Genomic DNA, 16,410 nt, shown 5'->3' with positions numbered 1-16,410 from the left:
GTAGACGTGTACAATTGTTTTCCGGCTCTGTCTCTGACAAGCTGCGTGTTACCGATGGAGCATTTTCTATTACACGTTTCGTCGCGGCAGGAGCATATTCCTGCTGCATTCGCCCATTTGCAGGGGATGTGTCCTAATAAAGCGGTTCGGAGAGTGGCAAAACATTTTCTTCACTTCTGTGATGCTCTCTATGGAGCTCTACAGGGCGAGATTGCGTCTGCAATTGCGCGAATCGCTCATGTACCTGCCGAACGTCCTTAGCCAATTCGTTTTGTTGCGCGACGAATCGGTTCTGCTGATATTTAATTTAAGAGATTTCGGCCTGTTTGATTTCTGCTTGTTCAGTTCGCTTCGCAGCCTCACTCATTTTATCCTGCGTTTCTTGAACTATTTTTTTTTTTTTTTTTTTGCCTTGCTTTTGGAGAGTTGCAAGAGCATTTTTTGTCTTACACACATCAGTTCTTGCCAGTTTAACTTGTTCTTTGGCCATCATGCGTCCTTTCGTGCTACTTGCGCTACCAATCGCGCTGTTTTGGTATCGTGCTTCGCCTGGTCCGCGACCTCACATGTTTCTATGCTCGTTTTCTTGACATTCTCTAGTTCTTCTTGGACTACTGCGATCTCTTTCTTGACTCCATCTATAGCGTCTGTGACCGTTCTTATGACTAATTTGTGTGTTTCCTCCTCTTCCTCCTGTCTCTTTTTCTCTGCCTCTTGTCTCTTCCTTTCTGCCTCTTGGATGAATTGCATGACAGCCTCAAACTGAGATCCACCGCTAACACCTTCCGGACTAGATAAACGAGATTCCATCATGATGTGACGTTTCGTTCTTGATTCTGGTCTGCCAGTCTCAATGATGGTGCGTCTCGCACCAGAAGCGCCTACATTTCGTTCTGCTGTGGTCTCCCGTTCACTTTCGTCACCTGGCTGAGTCATGACGTCATACTCTGCAGGTTCTACGTTCGACATTTCTGCTCGATCTGCAGCTGCATTTACCTGAGAATCATGTGTAATATCTGCCTGGTCACCACTAATAATCTGACGTGGATCCATGGTTAACAAAGTACAATTACTTCTGCAACTCTGTAGCAAACATGCCTTGCTTCTTGTAAGCATGCTCTCTAATTCTGACCCAAAAGAATTTAAAAACTACACATTCCCGTGCCACACAGATTCTACTACTCTAAATTACGCTCCCGTGAGATACTGATTTCTAGTTCCTGACAACAAATTGAAATAACGGCACGCTTGTCTATGTTCACAAACGAAAATCTCAATCTATCCTAACAAATCAGCACAACGCCGTTCTCCGTAAGGAACAAACAATCAAGCGACACAGAAGTCACAACCACAACATGAAAAATACACATATACAATAATTCAATATTATAACTATGTCTAGGCGCCGACATCGCGAATCTATTCTACCCAGTCCACCACATGAAACATGGAAAGCAGAAACTTCACTAGGCAGCACTATCTACTAGCAGACGGTCACAGAAGGTGCCATCAACTCTAAATTCTGCGCAAGGGACGTCAAATTGAATTACGACGCTAGGAAACACGATCTGACAGACACAGAAGGAGCCATCAATCCAAGATCCTGGCAGGAGACGCCACAATGAAAGTTAACCCAGTCGGGACTACATGAATGATTAAGAATGTAGGCAGAAGTTATAGAGGTCTAACAACATTTAATTTTCAAAAGAAAAAAAATTATGCTATTCAAATTATTGATTGAATACCATAAGCAACTAACAGGTGGTTCAAGACCACAATGGACAAGTATCCTGAGTGGCAGAAGTGAGTCAAGAACTCTGTCCCTAAAAATGTAGATAATGCAATCTAAATTGATCGACGCTGAGCAAACTTTGATGGATCAAATCTACGGAAGTTTCTCTATGTAGGTGCAACTGAGAGTAAGTGGCGACTGAGATCTGCTCACCCTGACAATGCCGGAGCAACAGTACGTTCCCCTGCTTGCCTCGTGCGACGATGTAACTTGCAGCTGGCGAGATGTGTGCGGTGGAGGCGAGATGTGAGGCGGCACCTGTGAATCGATGGCGGCCGTGAAAGAAATTCAAAAATCTCACAGTGTAGTGATCAGACAGACGGATCGCAGTTTACTCTCTACCAGAGCCCTGAAATGATGGTAGATTTCAGTGTTTGACACACCCGTTCGCTGGTCGTACCAAGGACCAATTCGGTTCACTTAAACGACAGAGCACACGAGGATACCAAACGTCACGATTGGTAAACCAAAAACGAATAAGTGTGCCCTCGGCAAACGAGTAGTCCGAGGCGTTTGAAGTCACACTGTTCATACAGTAAGAATTTCACGACAGGTTTCTCAATCCAAACTACTCACAAGTGAAGTCAGTCTTAGGAAAGGTCCCAAGCACCAGCCACACATGCCAGAGCATCAACCAGAGCTGCTTCCCAGACCAAAGTCCAGCACCCGAGTGCTTCTCATCTCCAGAAAAAAATAACGTTTTCCCACAAAGTGCACGAACGACACTGCCTTCACGCCGTCTTCAGCCAATCACAGGGCCCTAGATGCGCTAAATCTCCCCTCCCACACGACAGCACAAACTCACGTCGAACCAGGGCAAGAGATAAGAAACCTGCATCCCTGGGAAACGAAGAAACCGCCAATCAGTGTCTTTTTAAAGTTTTTGTGGAGGGGGAAGATGATTTTCTCCGAAGTCGTGTCACTTCTCATGCCAACAAGCGAACAGATACAATCTTAAAGATCTGTATCTAAATCGCCTGTGCCTTGGAGATTGTTAGTCCTAACTATGAGGTGTGATAAAGATTGTATTTCTGAACATTTGTCAAACACCAGAGTTTCTTATACAACTGAGGCGGCTGATGGAAGTGGTTCACAGGCCCATTTGCAGTATCGGCGAACATGAAAACTTGTGAATTTTTATTACGCGTGGCTCTGCACACAATGCCTGGTTTACAACTCCACTGTGTAAATGTGTTCCTTCAGTCCATCGCTCCCAGCCTAGCCTTCCACTGGCACCACTGCAGGTATCTCAGCATTGTTCTGCTGGAGCCCCATCTTGACAAGGGGCTGACCTGACTGCCTTGCTCGGCTGTGGGCCTGTCTGCCAGGATTTACTGATGGATAGGCTCACTGCTAATTTCTCCCAAATCCCAACAAGCTGTTTCTATGAGCTAAGAACCTTAAAAATACCTTATGCTTTTAGCGCCCTACCAGGCGCCATCAACATCTGCTCAGGCCATTAAATTTCTGGAGTCTCACTCATGCTGCATCAGGTTGTAACAAAATCTTTAATAATTTTCCATACACAAAAAATAGGCGAGAGAGTAACTTGTCCTCTCTCACTGCTCTCTACCTGCCATTGATTTCTGTGTAGGTAGTGTCTCACTTCAGTATTGTTAAGAGTGACACGAACTAGAGGGAATGATTGAAAATAGTAGGAGAATCTCATCCTGATAAGAGATATATATGTGAAAAGGTAACTTTGCCAATCAGGATTGCCCATGGCTAAAACTCATCCTAGTTTGGTCTCATTCATTCCAGGAGTCATTAACTCACATGAAGCTACAAGCCAGTGAGTGTACTTAAAAACTTTTTATGAGTAGTTTGAATTACATTAGACCCAGGGGTCATTGCTGCATTACAGACCTCCGATAAACACTTAATATGCGGTTAAAAGGCCTTGTGTCAAAGAACTATAGACGTTCACACCGTATTCTGAGGTCAGAGATATCTATTGTCCCTGATCATTTACAATGTCCTGGAGTATGAACGGTTCTCAGCTCATTGATTAGCCCTTCTCTATCACTTTTTAATGTGTGTGAAATCTTATGGTACTTAACTGCTAAGGTCATCAGTCCCTACGTGTACACATTACTTAACCTAAATTATCCTAAGGACAAACACACACACCAATGCCCGAGGGAGGACTCGAACCTTCGTCGGGACCAGCCACACAGTCTATGACTGTAGCGCCTTAGATCGTTTGGCTAATGCCGTGCGGCTCTCTATCACTCATTTGGTCTCAATCATCAAACACATACATTCTAAAATTCTCAGTGAGCAAGAAAATCACATGTGTAATCTGTTTGCCTTATTACCTAAGTTGTGTAAATTTGTGTCTTATTTTCTACAACATGAAAACAAATACAGGCACGTAACCAGGGCATTTATAAATGTGCAGAACAAACATATACATCACAATCAAGACAGTTCAATTGATACATACAAAAACACAAAAAATTATTAGATAATTATATTCCAGAAGGGTATCCTATTGCTCCCTCCACAAGGGTACCTGGGGAGACAAATTTAAAATTGAAAATCTCACACAAATTGAGAACATTGCACTAATGCACACGCACAAACCGTGACTGGTAGGACTGAAACACCAATTTGCGCCAGAGTGGAATGGCCTCTCACTCAGCACATGACATGGCAAAAGTAGTGGCAGGCATCTCTGGCATTTCCTCTCTTCTCAGGACAGTATCTGGTGTTGGGGCTACATCCAGCATCTTGGAGAGTTTACAGACCACAGCTGGACCCTTGGCGCCATCCTGGTCAGGCAGCAGCTAGCCGTCAGTGACCGGGATGACAGCATTCCATTTGACGTGCTACCTGCCCCCTGGCATAGAAATCCATTCGGCATTAGTGGGACGTGGGACGTGGGACAGCCCTGCTTTTCATGTTCACCTCCACATAGTAACGCTCGGGACATTGGATTAGCTAGCCCTTTGTCGACGGGACACATCACTCTCATCACCCCGCTGAGTTGATAAGGCTCAGTACACGCATCGACTGTGGTGCCACATGACTCGCTTGTCCCTCAGTTAGCACCCTGGTTGGTCGTTGGCTGCTAGGATGTTGCTGCCGGCAGGTTGTGGCGTCCCACTGTCTGAGCTGGCTTGTGATGTGCCACCTCCACTAGGGCTCTCCCCTCCACTTGCCTCTCACTGGCTGGCGTGGGGCCGTGACGTCCAGTCTGCCGTGTTGGTTCTGGAGTCTGCACAGTCCTCAAGTGTGGTTAAGTGCCATATTCTCTCACAAATGTCATTACATCGATATAATCAATTTACAGAAAAGAAAGTAATTATAATACAAAATTTTTATACTTAATATATTTATTTATTTTATTACTAAGGATGCAAGTCCAAAAAGAAATTTAATGGCTGCAAGGCCCTTTTAACGTTGTATGGACGGAAATTATGTAGTGCGAGGTGTCTTTGTTTGTGTGTGCACATGTTGTTAGTTTTTGGTTAGTTCTACTCCTGTCATGCACTCTAATTTTACGCCGGCGCTATCTCTATACCTCCACCAAACGTGCAGACTTCCCCCATTACTGAATACTAACTTATTGTACGACCCTATGCCTTTGCTAATACTACCGAGGCGAAATTTCATGCATTTTATTCCTTGTGTACTCCTCTCTTATTTCTCGCTGTCCGGCTGTGTTGTCTGCTGACACTGAAGTGGTCAGGAAGTGCTTCTACTCACACAGGTGCTAGCGATTTGCCTGAAATCTCTGTAGTTGGCGAAATATATATATACATATACATATATATATATATATATATATATATATATATATATATATATATATATCGCCAACGGCGCTCACATGGAGCTTGTAGCCTCCCCCTCACTTATCGACCTTAATGACAGTGAAAAATGAAACCGCGTGTACCTAATGGGAATTTTGGAAAAGCAATCGTCACCGAAGTTAATCTGTCGGTAAAGAGGGAGGAAAGGGTTACATCTAAATGAAAGGAAAAATGCAAATGAAACTGGTGGAAATTAATTTTGAAAAGGGGTAAAGTTACTGAAGAAAGTAAATGTGCGGCCATTACGTTAACAATTAACTAGCGGTAATTAGATATTTGAGATTTGGGGGAAATTACGGTCGCCAGTCCTAAGGACAATTACTATAGTAACTGAAAAAGAAAGGTATAATTAGCACTAGAAGTGTGGCAACTGAAGGTTGACACGTGTAGTGTGAAAACTGAAAGTTTGTCAGAAGTAATAAATTTCGCTACACTCTGACTTAATTTAGCAAAAGAATTAATAAAACTGGAAAATCGAAAGTTAATTTAGTGACTGAAGTTAATAGTGAGCTTTCTTTCTGAAGCACATCGACATTCAGTAAAATAAGGTAAGTCTTGGACTACCTCAACAATCATTTCAAAAGCTACTTGAATCTACGCAATTTAGAAATAAGAGAATTAACTTTGAACTTGAATTAAATGATTCTGAACAATTAACAATAGTAAAATTTAGTACGTACCAAGCTGAGCTGCAGTCACAGGTAACTAAAATACGGTAACAAAACTCGCACTCTTAATTTGTGCTTGTGCAATCTAAATATTGTAGCCAGCTGAACTTTGAAATTAAAGCTGTGAAATCGAATGATGCTGGCGTCTGAATTTCAACGACCTTCCGGCTCATTTCGGAAAAGGAAGGGACCCTGCTTGGCAATGCAATTGGGACAATGAGCAACAAAGGTTCATGCTCAGTTGCTGTAATTTTGCGAGGCAAATGGAACAATTTGAAAAGCGGAGGTCTGCCATATAGTTCTGAAACTTTACGTGCTTTTAGTCTTCCTTGTTGGTTGATTGAAGGTTTGAAGCCGTCGATCGAGGAGGTGGCGACAGTCACTCATTGTCGGCCGTCGCTGTTGCAGAAGCTGGATGTTGGCGCGCCTTCTTCTCGACACGGTCACCAGGCGAAACGGGCTCTTGATGTGCGCCAGCTAATGCTTCCCGTCCGCGACACCATGTCAGAAACTATCATCGCGAGTCGAGCGCAATTACATGCTGCCAAACCCCGAAAGCGCGGCAACTCGCGGGAGCGTCACACAACACACCTGCTCCACTCGCTACTCCAGCCAGACTCCGACTGCTCTGCCCGCGCTCCACGCGACAGAGTTAACACTACCAAAGATCCTACACACTTTGATTCTTCACACGACCTATCGATGTAATCGTTCGATAGCAGTTTTCCCTATGCAAGACCCAGCGCAAAAATACAAATAATATTTACGAAACAAACCAATTATACATCGACATAAATGCATAAATATATATATATATACATATACAAATAGTAAAACAATTACAATATGTAAAGACACAGAAATGTCATATATTCAGGTAACAAAAATAAGGAAAACAAATTATAGTACAATAGATGAAAATAGGAGGATATGCATTTCCGGCGTTACACATGCCCCACATTGTCTGAGGATGTTCGTGTAACGTAAACAGACTCAGAAAATGTCCCAAAATAGAAACAGCGGAAATGCATATGCTCAAAACATCAAAAAAATTTAGCATTCATCTAATTAACCATAAACCAATTTTTAGACAATAATAATTGAGTGGAGACACTCCTAATCTTATTCCACTCTGTCATCTTGCACGAAATAAAACAGGTTGACAGCATATTAAAATTCATAGAAAACATAGAAAATGGTTTAGCTATTCTAAAATTGTCAAAATTCCTAACAGTATCAAGAAATGGAATACTATTTACAAAATTAATCAGAGTACATGGTCATAAAAACAGGTAGATCAAAATACGCAAATTAATAATTAATTACATAGAATACACATTTTTACGTAACCCTTTATAAAGGCACATTTGCATGCCGAGCGTGAGTTTCCTCGGAAACGCGAAATATTAATTAAATAAATAATCAGTGACAAATAAATAAAGCCTATGGCACACAACTGCAGCGCTGTGTCGCTGATAAAACAAAAGCACAATTACGTTGCTCTTATGTTTGATTAAGAAAGGAGAGCTCTGGTTGAAGTTGTGCGAGAAGCACGTATTTTTTTTTTATTGTCTGGCACACCGCCATATTTCATGTTGTAGAAGAATACTGCGAGTTGCAACCACACTAGGCACTCGATTCTGTAAAGAATTATATTTATAAAAGTAAGTAGGATTATGAACTGTAGGCTTATTCATTGAATATATCTGATTTAACTAACTGTGTAACTTTTTTATGTTTAGTAGACAATCACCTCTGTACGACATATTGGCATGGCTGGCAAATTATTGTAATATTGAGATTTAGATTATGAGTCCGCACCTACCGCAGCAGTCTTTGGAAACGATTTAATTACGAAGTCCGATTATTCAGTTTTATTTCACGGTCAACTACGAGTAACATTGCCTTTATGAAAAAGCCATTGTCAAGCGTCTGATACCGAATAATTAAACGTCCACATTCCAGATAAGCAAATACAATTGCAATCACAATCACCATCATACAGATAGAATAATCAATATCTAAATAACAACATTTTTTTTAATTTATTTTATTTATTTTATATTGGCGACTGCGTGTCGGACTTGTTATTTTGTCATTTGTTACATTGTTCTCTTTGTTTCATGTAAAATATCAACTTTCTGGACCTGGACAACAATGTATGAGAGATAACAAAATCTGAAGATATTTTCCAATTCTGAAATTTTGCCGGAAGACGCAATGAAACTTCCAGCAAAATAAGGTAAGACGCAGCATCTTAGCATTGGTAGGCTTGACCAGACGTATAATTCAGTGTATTAGCTTTTCAGTAAATTCTGTAGTGTTTCTTTTCTGCATAACAGTTTCAGTGATAAATTTCATTCTCAGTACTTTTCCCTAAACAATAACGTATGCAACAATACCAATACACGAGTGTACAATATGGCCGACTTCTGTACGATATCATGTAACATGGCCAGCAGCCATTACCAATAATCTCAAATTCAGTTTATATTTTTAAATTAACAGACAGCCATTGTTGCTACGAGCGATTCATGCTCAACTACATTTTAATTTAAAATCAGTGTCAAAAATTTTCTTGAAACATATATCACGTGTGGCATGGTAATAACTAGAAAACAATACGCAAAAATGGAACAGCAAGGACGTACTATTCAGACGCAATCCGACTCGGACGTGAGACAAGTGTTAGAAAATGACTTTACGACAGCAACCGGTAGTGACGATTCATCAAACATTGACGCAAGTGTTGACGAAAATTTTGACGATAGGCCGTCCACTACAAAAATTTCAAAATCTCAATCAGAGCCCATGTTAATGCATGACGTCACGTCTAATGACGCGGCGGGGGCAGAGACCTTGCAAACGGTAAACATTGCCGACATGTTACAAATGCTAATGAAACAAAACGCCGAAAACATGGCAACCTTAAAGGCACAATTAGAGACACAAAATGAACAGTTAAAAACACAAAATGACGAAATCAAATCTGATCTCATAGCAATCAAGATAGGTAATGACACTTTATGTAAGCGTGTGGAACTTATAGACGCCACACTGACCAAACAGATGACTGAACTCAGTACTAAATTTTCCCAGCTCAATACGAGACAAGAAAAGACTGCAACTGACGTAGCACTTTTACAGACACAAGTAAAAAACCTTAATGTCACGTGTGAAGTTCTTACTGAACAAATTCAAACATATCCTTCAGTACATGACAATCTTGAAAAACGAATTACTGACGTACAGAATAAATTTGACAATGTTGAACAACACCTGACTGACATCTTACAATCAGATGCCACAGCTCATTTTCAAAATATTAATAAAGAATTTCATGATTGGGTTGAGAACAAAGACAAACATTTTGATAGATGCTTACGTGAAAATTTACCAACAATTGTGCACGACTCCGTAGCGCAATACATTACTAATAACAAACAGCTGATCAGTGACGCAGTACAATCCGTCACTGCACCCATGAGACAATTCACCGATCAACTACAGTCTGAATGTAACGAAAATATCAGTCAAAATGTACAGTTCAGAAACCAATATACATTCGAGAATGATACACACATTCCGCACACGACAAATACACAAGAACAAAACACACCACGACTACAACACATACCACGATGTGGAAACACAAACACAAGCTATTATCATGGTAAACCACAGCAACATTATCGTAATTACTCGCCAGCTGAACATACCAGTAATTACAGTGGACTAAATCCATATCACAATGTGCAGGAAGATGAAAGCTTAATGAAACACAGGCAATTTCAGATTTTTATCCCAGAAAAACGAACCATTCATCCGGTGATTTTTCTTAAATCTTTTAGTAACGCATTTCCACGCACTTGGAGTGACCGGAAAAAGATTTCATATATTGTCGGTTACATCCAAGGCGATGCAGCTGTCTGGGCATACAGTCAAGCTGACGTATGTACCACGTACAGTGAGTTTGAGCGTGCTTTTCTGAACAAATTCTGGTCGCAATCCGTCCAGGAGCGACTCAGAAGACAAATTTTAGAACCTGAAACTTTTAACAGTAAAAATGGTAACTTACGCAGATATTTTGAAAAATACTTGAACACGGGACATTTTTTAGACGAACCAGTCGCAACGCGTGATATACTCCGTGCGTTGAAGGCCAAATTGCCTTCAACATTAAAGAAAAACTCCTACATATCCCGGATGACGATTCAGATTATTTTTTAACAGCCTTAGATTCGGTTGACATGTTACTTGAAGATCAGCGCTTCGCGCGGCAAAACAGCAGCCACAATGTTTACACTAGTGGTATGCAAAACATGCAGGCTTGCCAACACAATTCTGGCGCGCCCACAGTTGGATACGCGGTACAACAAAAACAGCAAACTCACATGCCGTCTCAGTACGGAAATCAAAATCAACACGCGTATTCCCATACAAACAATAGTTACAACAGTAATAACATTTCATGCGGCAATCCATACAAAAGGCACCGCGGTAATAACTACAACGGTAACAACGGATACAAAGGTAATAACAAAAACACAAACAGAAATAGAAATAATAATAACTACGAGCCAAGACAGCATCAAGGGTGGACTCGTAACGATCAGTACTTTCATTCAAACTCTGCTTTACCACAGCAGCCACCAGGTCAAAATCGGAGCATACCTTACGACCGACAGGTAAGTTATAATGCGCAACAGCAACAACAACCGCAAAAGTTTGGAGATCATAATAGGCAATATCCGAATGTGAATATAATAGAAATGACACCTGATGCACAACCTCAATCTGTGTCAGTACCTAGTACAAATGCTAATCCAACAAACTAGAAACAGTCACTACTTTGCCCCAGGTCGTGGCTGAAGAATTCTTGGGGGGCGACTTCATGTTAATCAGTTATTTGACACCACACTTGAACAACAGAATAATGATATGCCGAGTAATTCTAAACAAAAACTACCTGTTTTATTTATAAGATACAACCACAATAACAATATATCAGATGAACTTTTACAAGACAGTACACAATGTCGTTTAAACACAAATGAAATTGTTTTAGCATCTACTACTGGTGTAGTAGGTGGGATTCCAACTACTATTATCCTAGATACAGGTGCAGCTGTGAGCATTTTGTCTTTTAATTTCTATAAAAAGATGTGTGAATTGGAACCTGTGCCGCGTGAATCTAACTGTACGATATAACGGCAGTGCCGCAGTTACACAGATGCTTCTGCGCATGCGCGTACTCTATCTGCCAACATTAGAACTTTTACCGCGCACCCGCGTCATTCAAATTTTGTATATAATGTGTATAATGTGTAATGTAAGTCATGTAAATAGTTGTAGATAACTTAGATTTTCTTGTGCCTTTAGGTGAATTGCTCGCCTGCAGGTGTGTCCTTTCGCCTCGCAATTCTGGGGGCAATGTAAAGTCACATTTGCATGCCGAGCGTGAGTTTCCTCGGAAACGCGAAATATTAATTAAATAAATAATCAGTGACAAATAAATAAAGCCTATGGCACACAACTGCAGCGCTGTGTCGCTGATAAAACAAAAGCACAATTACGTTACTCTTATGTTTGATTAAGAAAGGAGAGCTCTGGTTGAAGTTGTGCGAGAAGCACGTATTTTTTTTTATTGTCTGGCACACCGCCATATTTCATGTTGTAGAAGAATACTGCGAGTTGCAACCACACTAGGCACTCGATTCTGTAAAGAATTATATTTATAAAAGTAAGTAGGATTATGAACTGTAGGCTTATTCATTGAATATATCTGATTTAACTAACTGTGTAACTTTTTTATGTTTAGTAGACAATCACCTCTGTACGACGTATTGGCATGGCTGGCAAATTATTGTAATATTGAGATTTAGATTATGAGTCCGCACCTACCGCAGCAGTCTTTGGAAACGATTTAATTACGAAGTCCGATTATTCAGTTTTATTTCACGGTCAACTACGAGTAACATTGCCTTTATGAAAAAGCCATTGTCAAGCGTCTGATACCGAATAATTAAACGTCCACATTCCAGATAAGCAAATACAATTGCAATCACAATCACCATCATACAGATAGAATAATCAATATCTAAATAACTACATTTTTTTTATTTATTTATTTTATTTATTTTATACCTTTCATAATTAATATTCTCGTCATGGGAGTCCATTAAACGCTAAACAAGAAAATAACACACATCAGATCGAAAAAAAAACATAAATATTGAGAGCAGAATTCTTTCACATCAGCTGTCGGGGAAGAAAAACTATTCCGCCTTTCGTACTCGCAAGTGCAAAGAATGCCGACAGCGGCACATGAGCCGACAGTGGCACAAGAGCCAACAGCGGCTCCGCCTAGCCAGTATTGTTGCGCCCGCCTGTGCGGCACGCTTGATCTCACTCGCCTGTGTAACGGCATTTCCAGAACGTCCGCTTCATTGAATTCTTTCGGAAAAACTCACTCCCGAGTACTCTCAAGGAGTCCATTAATCCTATCACAGTGGTTAACTCAACACTGTCCATCATCACACGCATGTACTAGCCTGAAACTTAAAACGCCGTCTAAGTACATCGGCAATGACTAGTAAAACACATATTCATGAAATCTTACAGCTAGTTACAAAATCATATTTACATTGCTTAATCTACTGTGACTCAGCTGAAAACTTAAAGTAGCAGCTTGGATTTTTCTATTGATAAATAATCACTCTCTCTTAAATCATTTAGTCAAAATTAATTACTTATTAATTACAACTTCTTTAATGTCCTCTTGGTCAGGCAAAAGCATGGCAATCTAGCAAACCTTAAATCTTACACTCTATATTTACATATTGTACAAATTACCCATTGTGTGGTATTAATCGATCCTAGGTTGGTACAATTTCAAGTCTACTATATTCCGTATACCTAATCGTTTTCCAGAGCTTGGATACTCTAAGCAATAAGCATTTGTGTGAGGTATACCAATGACTTTATATGGTCCATTATAATCAAACTTAAATTTAGAGATTTCATTGTCTATCTCGCTCGATTTCTCATGAGCTTTTACAAGTACTAAGTCTCCGATCGCAAACAGCAAAACGCGCTTTAGCGTCATGACGACGTATGCCAGCATCGACTTTTAGCTTCATTACTTCTCGCAAACGATCTTTTTTCACACCAATACTAATGTCAATCCGTGGAGGGAATTTGATTATCTCTTCCAATTCACTTTCTACACTTTCGTCAACGCCGAAATTCCTCACGTTACGGCAGTTCAAACTCATTCCTACGTCAATGTCATCCGGCCAGTTAACAATGTGTACAGGCTGGTGTAGTCTATGCACACCGTCTCCTGCCTCGTCAGAGCTAACTACTATTGTTTTATCTAGTGACATACATGTCAATGTTTTGCTTTCGCAGTTAATCACTGCACGGTACTTTAATAGCCAATCTAACCCGATAATTACTTCCGTAGTTAAGTCTGGCACGACGGCGAACTCTTGCTCAAATTGTGCCCCACGTATCTCGAAGTTGACAAAAATCTGTTTTGTGACCGGTTTACTGGCCTTCCCAGTAGCACCGATAATTTTCACTCCTGTTACTGGCATAACTACGATGCCGGGTCTGTCTTTCAGTAACTCAAATATTTTCCCAGATACAGCACTCAGTTCTGCACCGGTGTCCATCAACACGTTTAGTTGTAGGTCGTGCATATTAACAGACACTACTATCTGTCTACACTTGTCCTCGACTGTTTCTTTATTTTCCCACAGTAAATCCTCGTCTATATCCAGGTCATTCCAGAAAAAACCGTCCGGCTTTGATCCTAAATCCGGTTTATCTGGCGGCTTTTTCAGCCTCTGTTCACATACAGTTTTAATTTCAACACGTTTGTCCTGAGGCTTTGTCTGTAGCTTAGCCTCCAATACCGAAACCTTTTCCTGTAACTCGTCAACTAGTGAGTGTTGCTTTGCTATCAATTCACTAATTGTCACCTTCGTTGATTCCACTTTGGTCAGATTGATCTCATCTGCCAATCTACCTGGAGGAATGAGCCCAGTAGCATCTGAAATTACTTCTTCTGGATCTGCGCAACCCACACTGCTATCGTATGACTGTATAATGTCAGCTCTAACCTCATACACGCTGTAATCTATGTGCTTTTCTACCAATCGTGTCCAGCTATCACTAAAATTTTCGTAATCTTTCTCCTTAATAGTCTCGCAACGTTTAAACTGGAGGTTTGCGTCGGATGGGTCGGCTACTTCTATCACTATAACTTTCGGTAAGGTCTGCCGGTTAGGACCAGAACTTTCCGTTACTACTTCAACATCTAACCCCTGCGGGACGAAACACGACGAATCTTGCTCGTGCTCCCCATTAACATCAACTATTTCTGGTAAAGTCTGCCGGTTAGGGCCAGAACTTTCCATCACTTCACAAATACTATCTTCCTGCGGGACGAGACGCGGCAAATCCTGCCCGCGCTCCCCATAAACACTTCTCCCATACAGGCCCCTATAATCTCTAAGTTCGTCGTATAAGCGACCGAACTGCCTTAACCAGACCTCATCCCTCTCTGCATCCCCTCGCTCGATGACGGACGTGTTATCCGACATCTGATCTTCTCTCAACACTTGCGAATCATTCTTAAACTCAATCTCCAGTTCCTCTGTGGGTGTTACAGCTGCCACTTTATAATCGACTTCCGGAACACTGCTTAAATTGTTCTCACTGACAGTGAATGTATTTTCTAATGCCGTGTCTACAGCTGATCTACTACTTGTGGGCGCACTCCTTTCTCCTAATACTGGCACACTCTCCCGCCGTTGATTATTCCATACGGAATTTTCATAACGACGACACCTCGGTTTTCTACTGTTATTGGGCCGCCAAAATTTCTCCACGCCCGGTCGGCCCCTCACCGGCGCGGCTAATGGTTTCCTTGTCTCGTCCCAGCAGATACACTCCCCGGATGCTGCTGAGGCGGCTGATCACACCCTCTGCCGTTATTACTATTCTGCGAACCCCGTATCACGCTAGTATGATACTGGTTTCCGTCATTCCTGTTATTATTTGCATCGTACTGATTGTTATTACGGTCCGAACCATTATTGTTATTGCTGCCATGGTTGCGGTATGCATTATTCCCATGGTTATCGTTGTTGTGGTTGCTGTGGTACCCGTTGTTGTTACCATGGCCTCTACCACTGTCGCGATTATTGCGCCAATTGTCCTCGCCCTCCACTCTTTCAAGGAAATCATTTATTGTCCTGTAATTGCTTCCTACGTAGCGTTTTGTATCATCTGGAAGCTTTTTGTAGAGTTCCCAGACTATTTCGGATTCCGAGCGGCGGTCACGCAAATATTCCAACTTGCGGATCCAGCCCTCACAAAACTCCTTCAACGAACCGCGCGAATTCGCATCGAAAGGCCTCGATACGACAAATTCGCGACAGACACTTTGCTGTTTTTGCTCTGACCAGTATTCAGCCAGAAACAAATTTTTAAATTCGTCAAAAGTCAGGTTCGTAATGTTGAGGTTTAAGCCCCAACGCTTGGCATCACCAGCCAACACATCAATAATCGCATTAATTTTTCTCTCATTACTCCATGATCTGGGTAAAACTCTTTCACAGTTTTTAATGAAATCCGTCGCATGTACACCGCCTTTTTTCAAGGGGTCAAACCGCTCCTCTTTCGTCAACAATTCCGAACTATGTGCACAGATTGGCACATAGCTTTGTTTTTCGTCAAGTTTCTTTTCTAATTCCGACACTCTCGTAATTACTAGGCAAGTGGTTGCCACAAGCGTTTCCACTTCCCTCTTTTCCTCTTCGCAGGTATTAGCCTGCTTCGTCACTTTAGCATCAACCTCGGACACTAAAGCCTTTAAAGTTTCCACCTTCTTTTGATCCTCTTTTTTCACTAATTGAATTTGTTCCGTCAACTTATTCTCGATGATCGGAGCAACTGCTTCTCCTACACTTTTTTCGATTCTGCTGATTTCGGAATTAAAACGCGTATTTATGCTCGCAATTTCCGCCTGAACGCCTATCATTTCCTGTTTAGGATTACCGATTTCGGTATTAATCACAACAATATCTTCTTTGATTTTATCAACTTTTGCGTTAACAAC

This window comes from Schistocerca serialis, chromosome 4 (assembly GCF_023864345.2).
Source record: "Schistocerca serialis cubense isolate TAMUIC-IGC-003099 chromosome 4, iqSchSeri2.2, whole genome shotgun sequence".
Lineage (NCBI taxonomy): Eukaryota > Metazoa > Arthropoda > Insecta > Orthoptera > Acrididae > Schistocerca > Schistocerca serialis.
This window is presented reverse-complemented; position numbering follows the sequence as displayed.